This window comes from Entelurus aequoreus, linkage group LG27, assembly GCF_033978785.1.
Source record: "Entelurus aequoreus isolate RoL-2023_Sb linkage group LG27, RoL_Eaeq_v1.1, whole genome shotgun sequence".
NCBI lineage: Eukaryota > Metazoa > Chordata > Actinopteri > Syngnathiformes > Syngnathidae > Entelurus > Entelurus aequoreus.
Window position 1 is genome coordinate 28,637,040 of NC_084757.1, and position 15,000 is coordinate 28,652,039.

Here is a 15,000-nt window from a genome sequence, read left to right on the forward strand (position 1 = left end):
AGAAGTCAAACCCTTGTTCCACACGCATACAAACAGCTAAAATGTTCAGTCCAGTTCATTTCAATTTATTTCGAACATGCAAACAATACAATTCCAATTTAATGCATCACAAATTTTCAGTTGTTTCATTACAGCATGTCCGAAAAGGAGTAGGAAGAAGCAGAGCTTATTTAATCCTACCCCCTTTCATATCATAGCAGTCTTATCCCATTTCTTTGTTCTCTGTTTGTAACAGAAGAGTGAATAAATATATAATAAACTTGAACTGTATCATATTGGTGCCTTGTTTGATTTATTTGCTTAATACATTCCATAATTTAATTCCACATACTGATATACTAAAGGTCTTAAAGGCCTACTGAAATGAATTTTTTTAATTTAAACGGGGATAGCAGATCCATTCTATGTGTCATACTTGATAATTTCGCGATATTGCCATATCTTTGCTGAAAGGATTTAGTATAGAACGACGACCATAAAGTTCGCAACTTTTGGTCGCTGATAAAAAAAAGCCTTGCCTATACCGGAAGTAGCGTGACATCACAGGAGGAAGGTTTCCTCACAATTCCCCGTTGTTTACAATGGAGCGAGAGAGATTCGGACCGAGAAAGCGACGATTACCCCATTAATTTGAGCGAGGATGAAAGTTTTGTGGATGAGGAACGTTAGAGTGAAGAACTTGAGAGGCAGTGCAGTGTGTATCTTTTTTTTTCGCTCTTACCGTAACTTAGGTACAAGGTCTCATTGGATTCCACACACTCTCCTTTTTCTATTGTGGATCACGGATTTGTATTTTAAACCACCTCGGATACTATATCCTCTTGAAAATGAGAGTCGAGAACGCGAAATGGACATTCACAGTGACTTTTATCTCCACGACAATACATCAGCAAAGCTTTTTAGCTACTGGCTCCAATGCAGATAGAAACAAAATAAATAAATCCCTGACTGGAAGGATAGACAGAAGATCAACAATACTATTAAACCATGGACATGTAAATACACGGTTAATAATTTCCAGCTTGGCGAAGCTTAACAATGCTGTGTTGCTAACGACGCCATTGAAGCTAACTTCACGCGCATACGTCATATCGAAAGAAGTTTTTCAACCGGAAGTTTAGTGGGAAATTTAAAATTGCACTTTATAAGTTAACCCGGCCGTATTGGCATGTGTTGCAATGTTAAGATTTCATCATTGATATATAAACTATCAGACTGCGTGGTCGGTAGTAGTGGGTTTCAGTAGGCCTTTAAGTGTTGTATGTGCATACAAATGTTTTAAATTAGATTTTCCTCTAAGGTTATATTTCTCCTCTTTTGTTGAGAAGATGTGTTGTACATTCTTAGGTAGCAGGTTATAGTTGGCTTTGTACATCATTTTAGCTGTTTGAAAATGCTCTAGGTCATTAAATTTGTATATATTTGATACAATAAATAAAGGGTTTGTATGTTTTCTATAGCCAACATTATGTATTATAATCACAAAGCCAGGTCACAGTGCTACGCTTATTGACAATATCTTTACTAATGTATTTGATAATAATACAACAAGTGGACTGGTAACAACCGACACCAGCCACCATCTTCCAGTTTTCACTATCTATGATGGGAACTACAGGAAGAAGAACATTGACAAAAATAAATGTCAAAGACTATGCACAGAGGAAGAAATGATTTCTTTTAAGAATGATCTGACACTTTATTAGCACTTTATGATAAACATTGTTCATGAGAAGAATTAATTAAGAAGCAAAAGAAAAACAACCAACCGTGGACTAAAAAAGGACTGAAAAATGCTTGTAACAAAAAAAATACATTATATTGAAAAGTTATAACACAAAGATCTATAGAAGCAGAAAATAACTAAGAAATATAAAACCAAGCTAATTAGCATACTATGAGCATGTAGGAAAGAATACTACAGTCAATTATTAAACAAGAACAGAAACAACATAAAAGCCACATTGGGCTAAATAGCATCATTAAAAATGGTGCTAAGAAAGATTACCCCCATACTTTCTAGATGGAAATACAAAAAATGACAATATGGACCAAATAGTTGAACGGTTTAATGATTACTGTGTGAATATCGTAACAAATCTGGAACAAAAAATGGATAATGTAAATGAGGACTCGAGTGAGACCATAGACAGAACCCCAACTCGATGTTCCTCAAGAATGCGACAAAGAAAGAAATAATACAAATTTTAAAAAAGCATGTAAATCCAAGACCTTAACCGACTGTCACGGAACAGATATGGTAACAACAACAAAAAAGTTATAGAAGAAATTTCAGAACCTCTATCATACAAACGTATATCAGCACCGTATCATTTCAAACAGGCAAATTACCGGACAAAATAAAATAGCAAAAGTTGTACCAATTTATAAGAATGGAGACAAACACCAGTTTAACAACTACAGACCTGTTTGCCTAATGCCACAGTTTTCCAAAATCATGGAAAAACTAATCAATAACAGATTGGACAAATTTATCAACAAAAGTGGAACGCTCGCAGAGAACCAATATGGATTTCGAGAAAAAATCTCAACATTAATGGCATTCATCAAAATAACATAGGAAATTACCAATGCAATAGATGGTAAAGAATGTGCAGCCGCAGTATTCATGGTATAACAAAAGCATTTGACACAATTAATCACCATATTTTAATAAACAAATTAGAACGACATGGTATCAGAGGATTGATTTTGAACTGGGTAAGAAGCTATTTAACCAATAGGAAGCTATACGTAAAGATAGGTGAAAATATGACAACACAGCTAGATATATCTTGTGGTGTACCCCAGGGATCAATACTGGGACCAAAATTGTTTAATCATTATACAAACAACATTTGTAAAGTTACAAAGGATTTAAACTTAGTAATATTTGCAGATGATACAACTGCTTTTTGTTTAGGAGAGAACACACAGAAGCTAATACAAATAATAACAGAAAAAAATTAACAAATTAAAAAGATGGTTTGACAAAAACAGAATATCTTTGAATCTCAGTAAAACTAAAATAATGCTATTTGGTAACGGTGGAAGAGAATGTCAAACACAAATACAAATAGACGGAGTAGACATTGAGAGGGTAAAAGAAACCAGATTTGTGGGTGTAATAATAGATGATAAAATTAACTAGACAACTCATTAAAAATATGCAACATAAAGTGGCAAGAAATATTTAAATAATCAACAAAGCAAAATATGTTCTGGACCAAAAATCACTTAATATTCTCTACTGCTCGCTAGTGTTACATTATCTGAGTTATTGTGTAGAAATATGGGGAAACAACTACAAATGTGCACTTCGTTCACTAACGGTGTAACAAAAAAGATCAGTTAGACTGATACATAATGTTGGATATAGAGAACATAAAAACCCTTTTTTTATTGAATCAAAAATATTGAAATTCAACGATTTGGTAAATTTGCAAACAGCTAAAATTATGCACAAAGCAAAGTATAACCTGCTACCCAAGAATGTACAACAATTTTTTCCAACTAAAGAGGAGAGATATAGTCTAAGGGGAAAAACTAACTTAAAACATTGTATGCACGTACAACACTTTAAGATTTTTAGCATATCAGTATGTGGAATTAAATTATGTAATGGATTAAGAAAAGAAGTTAAACAATGTACTGATATGATCCAGTTTAAGAGGCTGTTCAAATTAAAAGGTCTTACAAAGTGCAAGGAAGAAGAAATGTGAGAAATACCTTCAACCTTATTGAAAATTGGATAATCTCAGTATGTTAATCATGACTGATTATTGCGAGAACTGCTGTATTAATCATTCACTGATGTAATTGTGTTACAAAAAGAAGACAGCAAATGAGCACATGTATTTGTAAACGCTCTGAAGTAGAATTAGGATTGTATAAACTTTGCTTATTCCTACTCCTTTTTGGACATGATGCAAAGAGAAATGATCTGAAATTATGTGTGTTGTATTATACTGTACGTGTATTCATGTTTGAAATAAACCAAACTCAATCAAGAAAAAATAATTATGTAGTATGTTTTTTACATGAGGTTTTCATTATTATACCCCAAAATGTGTTTTATTTTACCCTTTCAATATCTACTCTGTTTATTTGTATTTGTTTGACTTTTTCTTCTATTGTTACCAAACAGCATCATTTTAGTTTTGCTAAGATTCAAAGATAGTCTGTTTTTGTCAAACCATCTTTTTTAATTTGTTCATTTCTTCTGTTAATATTTGAGTTTGAGTTTATTTGGAACATGCACGCATACAACATGATACATCACAATTTCCAGTTTCTATATTCAACATGTTCGAAAAGGAGTAGGAAGAAGCAGAATTTATTTAATCCTACCACTTTTCCTTTACATAGCAGTTGCTAAAACTTTTGTTCACTTCCTGTTCTCAATTTATTCACAACATACTCCATGAGTAATAACAATAAAAATAAATAAATAATAACTAGTGAAGTAAGTTATATTTCGTATGGTGAGATGAGTAAGATTATCTTGAAAATTAATAGATGGATGAAAAAAATTCAGAATGTTTATCATGGTTCTTCTTCTTTGTACTTTGTAAACACTTTAAGTGTGAAGAGTTTCTTGAAGTGGATCATATTAGTACATTGTTTGATTTCTTTGCTTAATCCATTCCATAATTTAATTCCACATACAGATATACTGAAGGTCTTAAGTGTTGTATGTTTTAAATTACATTTTTCTGTAAGATTATATTTCTCCCCGTTTGTTGAGAAGAATTGATGTATATTCTTGGGTAGCAGGTTATAGTTTGCTTTGTGTGTAATTTTAGCTGTTTGCAAATTCACTATGTCGCAGAGGTCTGGACTCAAGTCACATGACTTGGACTCGAGTCAGACTCGAGTCATGAATTTGATGACTTTAGACTCGACTTGACAAAATGTAGAGAGACTTGCAACTCGACTTAGACTTTAACATCAATGAGTTGTGACTTCACTTGGACTTGAGCCTTTTGACTTGACAAGACTTGCTACTTTCTCCTAAACCCAAAGATTAAAAAGTTATTCAGGAGCGCTCCGTATCTTTCATTGTGTACGTGTGTGTCTGTCAGCATGCTGGCGGTCAGTACAACATCCAATCAAAATAGATCCATGTTGTTTTCATCCCACAGCACTCATCCAATCAAATTGCAGGACAACCAACGAAGAAGAGCTGTCAAACAACGCGCCAGTGAAGAAAAATTATGCCAAAGATAGTTTCGTTCGGGTATTAAAACTACGAGTTGGTCAACAAAAAACTAATTTCAGTATGCAAAACATGCGGTTCGAAGATTACAGACGGAGACGCAACAACTTCCAACTTCGTTCGACATTTGAAGTTGCACAAAGAACGGTAAGTTTTGAATGTAAGCTAACGTTTATTGGCTAAGTAACGTAACTTTTATTCGCTGTGTGGTTAAATTAGTGAGGCTGTAAACTCACTGCTAACGTTACAAACATAAACATCTTATAAATTAGGCTGACCATATTCTGAAATCCCAAAAAGAGGACACATATATGCGTGCCAAGGCGGGCAGCACGGGACTAGGTGAAAATTTGCCAATGATACTCGAACTTGCTTTATAAATAATATTTTTTTTTTAAATAAAGCATTTTTTCTCCTCTGTTGACAGCAGTGTTGACGCTAGGAATTTTCAAAATGGGGTCCCACAGTACATTTTTGGGTTCCCACTTTTTTGTAAGCGTTTTGAAAACAAATGACAAATGTATGCATTATCCTGTTATATCTCACATTCTACATTGTGTTTTAGAAAAAGGTTGTCATAAACGTTACTTAATTCATTAAAAAAGATAATACAAAAGAAAACACATGTTTATACATACAGTATGTAAATGTATTTAGTTATAAACATTCATTCACTTTCTTCTTTCCTTCATGGATCTAAACTTTACTGCTGCTGGTAGTTTTTTCTATGTTTTTATTTAATAAGTTGTAGGTGTATTTATTTCAGTATAAAAGTGTAAAAAGTTTTTTGCTTGGGTCATGAAATGATGATAATGGTGTGCCAGGGCATACACTACCGTTCAAAAGTTTGGGGTCACCCAAACAATTTTGTGGAATAGCCTTCATTTCTAAGAACAAGAATAGACTGTCGAGTTTCAGATGAAAGTTCTCTTTTTCTGGCCATTTTGAGCGTTTAATTGACCCCACAAATGTGATGCTCCAGAAACTCAATCTGCTCAAAGGAAGGTCAGTTTTGTAGCTTCTGTAACGAGCTAAACTGTTTTCAGATGTGTGAACATGATTGCACAAGGGTTTTCTAATCATCAATTAGCCTTCTGAGCCAATGAGCAAACACATTGTACCATTAGAACACTGGAGTGATAGTTGCTGGAAATGGGCATCTACACACCTATGTAGATATTGCACCAAAAACCAGACATTTGCAGCTAGAATAGTCATTTACCACATTAGCAATGTATAGAGTGTATTTATTTAAAGTTAAGACTAGTTTAAAGTTATCTTCATTGAAAATAAGGACATTTCAATGTGACCCCAAACTTTTGAACGGTAGTGTACATACATTTTATATTTAACGCTTAAATCTCTAGAGTCTACATCAACTTCGGATCTATTCCTCATTTCAAAATGTTTTCGTTTTTTTTTATGTTGTTTTTTTTGTTTGTTTGTTTTCTGCCCTTTTTTGTCCAACAAAACTATGTTTTTTATGGCAAACACACAAAATATGCCAAATCTTCCACCAAAAATATTTTTCAATGTGGAATATTTGATGTGAAGTAATCGGAACCTTTGATAGGTCAATAATTGATAATAATATTGATTTTGATCCAATATTATGTTTTGAGCAATGACAGTTTGAAAGAAAAAAAAAAAAGCTTTGTTCTATTAGTCAACATTGCAACTTTTTCTAAATTACATTTCACCTTTAAGCTTTTTTATTTCACTTTTGTTATGTTTTTGTTTATTTTAATAGTATTTTTAGAATGTGCCGTGGGCCTTTAAAACATTAGCTGTGGGCCACAAATGGTAAAAAAAATAAAATAAAAAAAAATTATAATCTGCATCCTTTCTGATTTCAATGCTTTAAAAAGACACAAAAAGTGCGTTAACGCCAACACTGCTTGACAGTATAACAAAATAAGTCACACTTATATTCTGTAACATTCACAGTTTTGGAAAAAAAAGTGCAGAAGTAGAAATATTCAAAATAACCTCTTGTATATAATGTAAACATAAATAATGCCTCAAAACAAGTTAATTAAATTTAAACAAAAAACAGCAGACGAGCTCTCGCCCTGCACAGCTGTTTTGTGCTTTGTAGTGTCGATATGGGCTTGTAGCACCTTCAGTTTTTTTTTTTTAACCCCTTCTTAACTTAACTCTGGACGTACATTGAAAATACACGTAACCCTAATTCAAAATGCCGGACATTTGAGGCATTTAAGAAACCCCGGACACCCCCGCAAAAGAGGACATGTCCGGGGAAAAGAGGACGTATGGTCAGCCTATATAAGTAGACGCAGCATCGACCGCTACTGCCTACAAATATTACTAACTTTAAGTCCTTTGTAACTTTACAAATAAACTATGTTGGTCCCAGTATTGATCCTCGGAGTTACGCCACAAGATATTTTCAACTCTGTAGAAGTGTGTTCGCCTAGCTTCACGTAATGCTTCCTGTTGGTTAAGTAGCTTCTTACCCAGTTCAAGACCAACCCTCTGATTCTATAGCGTTCTAATTTGTTTATTAAAATATTATAACTGATTGTGTCATATGCATTTGTTAGATCCATAAACACTGCCGCTGCGCATTGTCTACTATCTATTGCATTGGAGATTTATTCCAATATTTCGATTAATGTATCCGTATTGGTTGTGTATTGTGACGATCTGTCACATCACGTCTTGTTATGCTTCATAAGTTTGTGTTTATTTCCTGTGTAGCACTCTTACTTTTGGTTCCTTTTCCTGCATGTCTCCCTGAGAGCTCTTTCCCCTCACCTGGCGCTGATTGGCAGCCTGGCCACACCTGGTAGTGGTTGTCAATCAGCTGGCTTCTATAAATGCCTGCTTTGCCCTTTTGTCAGGGCTTGAGGATTATTGCAGGGTAAATGTCACATACTGTCTGGCTCTCCTTGGATGCTGTTTTATTGCTTTCGTGCACTCCCCTGCTGCACCTTGTGCCTTTTTGTGGACACTAAAAGACTGTATGTTGTCCTCCTGTCTACCGCAGCCATGCGAGTCTGTGACATCTATGAGTATTTCATTTTACTTTATGAATTTGTCCAATCTGTTGTTAAACAGTTTTTCAATCATTTTAGAAAATTGTTTAAGCAGAGAAACAGGTCTGTAGTTTGTAAACTGGTGTTTGTCTCCAGTCTTATAAGTTGGTACAACTTTTGCTATTTTAATTTTGTCTGTGAACACTTTTCCACTTTGCATCAGTCCATCTTAGATGAGCTCAAGCCCAGCGAAGCCGGCAGCGTTTCTGGGTGTTGTTGATAAATGGCTTTCGCTTTGCATAGTAGAGTTTTAACTTGCACTTACAGGTGTAGCGACGAACTGTAGTTACCGACAGTGGTTTTCTGAAGTGTTCCTGAGCTCATGTGGTGATATCCTTTACATACTGATGTTGCTTTTTGATGCAGTTCCGCCTGCGGGATCGAAGGTCCGTAATATCATCGCTTACGTGGAGTGATTTCACCAACATCCTGAAAAAAGATACTCCTATCTACAAATCCTTCAGTAAGCTCCATAGCCTGAAACAGCGGATCACTCAATTCACACGGGTGTGCCCTGCTGCTCAAACCGTCATTGATTTGATTTTGACATCAGACCGGACCAAAATCTCCAGAAGCGGTGTAATCGAGTGCAGAATAAGTGATCCCTTCATCATTTTCTGCACACGTAAAATTCAGAAATCTGTATCAGATTGTCACAACACAATAAGATTCAGATCGATGGAAAAGTACACCAGCGAAGCTCTAACAGTAGCCCTGGAAAGACTGGAGGTCAAATGTACTAAATTGCTCATCGGTTGAAAAAGCACGGGCATGCTTCAAATCGAACTTCCTGCATGTATCTGACCAGCTAGCACCCATGAAAGCTTCCAGGGTAAAATCCAGAACAGAACCCTGGATCAATGCAGACATTATAGAAGCCATGAAACTTAGAAATGACAAATACGCTAAGTTCACTAAAAACAGGACTGAACAGCTCCTTAAAGAATACAAAAAGCTAAGAAACAAGGTAACAAATATGATCAGGAAGGCCAAATCCAGTTACTTCAACGAAAAAATAGCGGAAAATAAAAATAACCCGCAAAAACTCTGGAAGACGCTGAAACAATTGGGCCACAGCAGTCTCAAAACAATAACTACCAACCTCAATTTGAAAATAAACGGCTCACTCATCACAGACAAACTGAATGTGGCAAATTGCTTTAACAGATTTTACTCAACCATCGCTTCCACATTGGTAAGCAAATTGCCCTCATATTCAGGCCTCTACGGTGAACAGCACATCCAAGACTTTTACAAAAACAAAGGGGTACGCAAGGATGACTTCAAGTTTGTCAAAGTTAAAACTGATGACGTGTTAAAGAAACTCAGCTCGCTGCAGCCAAACAAAGCCACAGGACATGATGATATTCCTACCAGATTTCTCAGAGACGCAGCTGTCACGATTGCCCCAATGGTTGCTCATATCACCAACTTGTCTATCAATCAGTGTCATGTCCCACAAGAATTCAAGCTTGCGAGAATATCACCTCTGTATAAAAAAGGAAACAAATTAGACCCCGGCAACTACCGCCCTGTTTCCATCCTTTGCTCCATCTCAAAGGTTATAGAGACGTTAAAGGCCTACTGAAAGCCACTACTACCGACCACGCAGTCTGATAGTTTATATATCAATGATGAAATCTTAACATTGCAACACATGCCAATACGGCCGGGTTAACTTATAAAGTGACATTTAAAACTTCCCGGGAAATATCTGGCTGAAACATCGCGGTATGATGACGTATGCGCGTGACGAAGTCCGAGTAACGGAAGTTATGGTACCCCGTAGAATCCTATACAAAAAGCTCTGTTTTCATTTCATAATTCCACAGTATTCTGGACATCTTTTGCATTTTTTTTAATGAACAATGAAGGCTGCAAAGAAGACAGTTGTAGGTGGGATCGGTGTATTAGCAGCGGACTACAGCAACACAACCAGGAGGACTTTGTTGGAGCGCTAGCCGCGCTAGCCGCGCTAGCCGCGCTAGCCGCGCTAGCCGGCGACCTCACCTTGACTTCCTACGTCTCCGGGCCGCCAAACGCATCGGGTGAAGTCCTTCGTCCTTCTGCCGATCGCTGGAACGCAGGTGAGCACGGGTGTTGATGAGCAAATGAGGGCTGGCTGGCGTAGGTGGAGAGCTAATGTTTTTAGCATAGCTCTGTGCAGTCCGGTTGCTAAGTTAGCTTCAATGGCGTCGTTAGCACAGCATTGTTAACCTTCGCCAGCCTGGAAAGCATTAACCGTGTATTTACATGTCCACGGTTTAATAGTATTGTTGATTTTCTATCTATCCTTCCAGTCAGGGGTTTATTTCTTTTGTTTCTATATGCAGTTAAAGCAAGATTCTATCACGTTAGCTCGTAGCTAAAGCATTTCGCCGATGTATTGTCGTGGAGATAAAAGGCACTGAATGTCCATTTTGCGTTCTCGACTCTCATTTTCAAGAGGATATAGTATCCGAGGTGGTTTAAAATACAAATCTGTGATCTACAATAGAAAAAGGAGAGTGTGGAATCCAATGAGCCAGCTTGTACCTAAGTTACGGTCAGAGCGAAAAAAGATACGTCCATCGCTGCCTCTCAAGTCCTTCACTGTAACGTTCCTCATCTACGAATCTTTCATCCTCGCTCAAATTAATGGGGTAATCATCACTTTCTCGGTCCGAATCTCTCTCGCTCCATTGTAAACAACGGGGAATTGTGAGGAATACTAGCTCCTGTGACGTCACGCTACTTCCGGTACAGGCAAGGCTTTTTTTTTATCAGCGAGCAAAAGTTGCGAAATTTATCGTCAATTTTCTCTACTAAATCCTTTCAGCAAAAATATGGCAATATCGCGAAATGATCAAGTATGACACATAGAATGGATCTGCTATTCCCGTTTAAATTAAAAAAAAATCATTTCAGTAAGCCTTTAATATATTGTCACACCGCGGTGAGGAGAGTCTTGTCTTGGTTTTTCTGTCTTGTGATTTGCATGTATTATTTTGAAAAAGCATCTCCTCTTGTTTCAGATCACGGGCCCTTCCTCTTGTGTCACGAGTCTGACGTCATCCCTGACCCTTGATTGTTTCCACCTGTTTCCCATTACCCTCATGTTCCATATAAGCCCATCCCTCCCCTTGTTCTGTGCCAGATTGTCTCGATCCTTCGTGCCTGTCTTGCATCCTAGTTCATGTTCTTGTCTTGCCTCGTCCCACGACCACGTATGTTTATCCAGCGTTTTTCAAGCTGTAATTTTGAGTTAACCTTTTCCTCCCTTAGAGCGACCTTTGTTATTTAACCTTTTTCAACCGCAGTGGTGAGTTATGATTTTTCTTTAAATATTTCCTTCCTCAAAGTTTGAGTGATTTTTGTTTATATAAATGTTAGAATAATTGTGAGAGTAGTAAGTTTTGATAGTCCTTTATTTCTTCCTCTGTTTGGAGCGCTTTTTGTTAAAGTTTTTTATAGCAGATTCGTTGTTAGTTATATTTGTCTTATTTTTGTCTATTCCTCCGTTGGAGTGATTTTTGGTTCTTTCCCTTATTGGAAACGTTTTTTGATATAGTAGAACCTCATAGTGATTGTATATTTTCTGCTCTGGAGGTTAAGAGTTATTTTCAAAATAAAAGCCTTATTTAGAATCTCCCCTCTCTGCATCTGAGTCCCTTCATTCGCCCAAGCCTGACATATATGAGCAAATAGATCATTATCTATCAAATCGCGAGCTCCTACTCAAATTTCAAACAGGATTCAGAAAATCACATTCCACCGATACATGCCTACTGTACCTAACTGACTACATCAGGCGAGAGAGACATGGGCAAGTACTGTGGAATTGGTTATGCTGGACCTTTTAAAAGGCATTCGACACAGTTAACCACTCAATACTGTTAAACAAGTTGAGGGCAATCGGTTTTGACACCTTGAGGATAGAGAACAGGTGGTCGAGGTGAACGGATCACTGTCCTCTCCCCTCAAGGTGAGCTGTGGTGTCCCACAGGGGAGCATACTGGCACCATTGTTATTCTTGACATGAAATCAGCATGTAACAGCAATTTGTTCCTGTTAGCGGACGATTCTGCGATCCTGGCCTCGGACAGGGACAAATTGAATGTTGAAAGTGCACTCAGCACCGAACAAAGTAATCTCTGCCTCTGGCTTTCCGATAACAAACTGTCACTACACCTGGGTAAAACAGAGTCCAAGCACAACCTAGGTAAATCCCCGGGCTTTAACGATTAAAGCAGGTGATACCATAATCACCAGCAAAGACAAGGTAATTTACCTAGGTTGTATATTGGACAACACTCTCTCGGGTGAAAAAATGGCATTAAAAGCAATCACCAAGCTCAATAACTAAACTAGATTTTTGGGCAGGATTTCTGCGTTTATCAACAGGGATACACTTAATAATAATAATAATAATAATAATGGATTAGATTTATATAGCGCTTTTCTAGACACTCAAAGCGCTTCACAGAGAAGACCCTTGCCAGTGCCCTCATACAGTGTCATTTTGACTACGCCTGCACCTCATGGTTCACCAGTATCCCCAAGCCATTAAAAACAAAACTGCAAACTTCCCAAAACAAGTTGGTGAGACTCCTGCTCAACCTCCCATACAGGACTCACCTAACTCAAGCCCACTTTACCAAATTGTGATGGCTTAGAGTTGAGGAATGAGTACACCAAATTGCAATGTGCCTGGTATTCAAAATACTCAGAGAAACTGTCCCCAAGTACCTGTCCAAACATTTCACCAGAGTAAGTGATGCTCACAGGTACTACACAAGAGGGAGGTCCTCAGACCTTGTCCCCCCCAAATTCAAAACTCTCACGGGAAAAAATGCATTATACTATTTTGCCACCACACAGTGGAATGCACTACCAACAGACCTTAAAATTCAAACTTCCCTACTAAATTTTAAAACTGCCATAAAATCACAGCTCAGCTCAACCTCTACCTGATCTGAACCAAAATTGATCCCCAGCAACTTTCCGAACAGGTTTATATGTGGTTATAGTGTATAGATATTTTTTCATTCTGTTTTGCACACTCTTGGAGTCAACATGTGCATAGTCATGTGCATAGTGTCATGTACATAGTGTATATGCCCCCCCCCCATTTTTTGTATATATTGTATACTGTGTATATGTACATCATTTATCAATTTTTTTTAATGTAATTTTTTATATACATGTTACAGGTTATATATCTTTTATTATTGAATGTATCAAATGTGATGAATATTTAATGGACCACAATGGAAACAAGCCTTTTGGCTTTTTGTGCCATCCATGTCTTTTTAAAGCATTCCATGGATTAAATTCTTTAACAAGTCAATAAACTTCTCAATCAATCAATCAACCAATCAATCAAAACGTTAAATATCTTGTCTTCGCAGTCTATTCAATTCAATATAAGTTGAAAAGAATTTGCAAACCTTATATTTTGTTTTTATTTACGATTTACACAACGTGCCAAGTTCACTGGTTTTGGGTTTTGTACTTTAGTCTGATAGTCTTTAATCTATAACTAGTTAATCCGACATTAAGTGACATCCCAGAAATTTTAGTTGAGTGTGGGTAAATTTAAACTAGATTATTTTAGGTTTGGCATTATTTATGCCCCTAATGCAAAACCTGGCCTTATTGTTTGTTGAAATTAGGGCTGGGCGATATATCGATACACGCGATATATCGCGGGTTTGTCTCTGTGCGATATAGGCAAGGCAAGGCAACTTTATTTGTATAGCGCTTTTCATACACAAGGCAGACTCAAAGTGCTTCACAGACAACAAAGTGAAATGAAAGAAAATAAAAGCAAAATTAAAATGCAGACAATAAAAATAAAAACAGTGCAGACGTTAAAAGTTAAAAGATTAAAAGATTTAGCTGAAAGCTAAGGTGAACATAAAAGTCTTCAGTCTAGTTTTAAAAGTAGTGAGAGTTGGGGAGAGTCTGACATCTTCAGGAAGTTTATTCCAGCTATGTGTTGCATAGTGACTGAATGATGATCTCCCTTGATTTGAGTTTACTCTTGGAACCGCTAACAGATATAGAAAATGACTATATCGTGATATTCGAGTATACGTTCTCACGCAGTTGCTTTTAGCTACTGGCATTACACTACAGGCTCTCCTCGCTGTTTCCTGTGTCTCCTTCTCACAGACAGACAAGCGCACCTTCTTACATACGTCACATACTGTCACGACATACGTCACATACGTATACGCCCTCGCGCATTACTGCTAATATGTAGCATCATTTGAAAAGTCACCTGCTAGAGAATGAAGAGTGCTTACTCCGCATGTCAACATCTCCGTTCAGTGCCACACGCCCACACCATCAAAATGCCGAGGCAAACATTTCCAGATCAACACCGTATGAAACATTTTTTGATTTTTTTAGTTGTGATTTCCTTCTCTGCATGAAAGTTTTAAAGTAGCATATATTAATGCAGTATGAAGACGAATGTTTTAATGTAGACACATAGAATCATCATACTGCTGTGATTATATGCATCAAGTGTTCATTCAAGGCTAAGGCGAAATATCGAGATATATATCGTGTATCGCGATATGGCCTTAAAATATTGCGATATTAAAAAAAGGCCATATCGCCCAGCCCTAGTTGAAATATATTTATAAAAAATGCAACCACAGAGAATACTCCAAATCAGTGGTGTCTGCGTCTTTTAATTTGGCGTGGGACGTCATGAGTTTAATAAGGAATTTA

General features: G+C 36.8%; 1 protein-coding gene across 1 annotated transcript in view; it reads right to left on the reverse strand.

Annotated features, from left to right (window-relative positions):
* The window catches only part of LOC133644665 (voltage-dependent R-type calcium channel subunit alpha-1E-like), a 495,634-nt gene that overhangs the window by 85,435 nt on the left and 395,199 nt on the right, over positions 1-15,000 (reverse strand). The window lies entirely within an intron of this gene.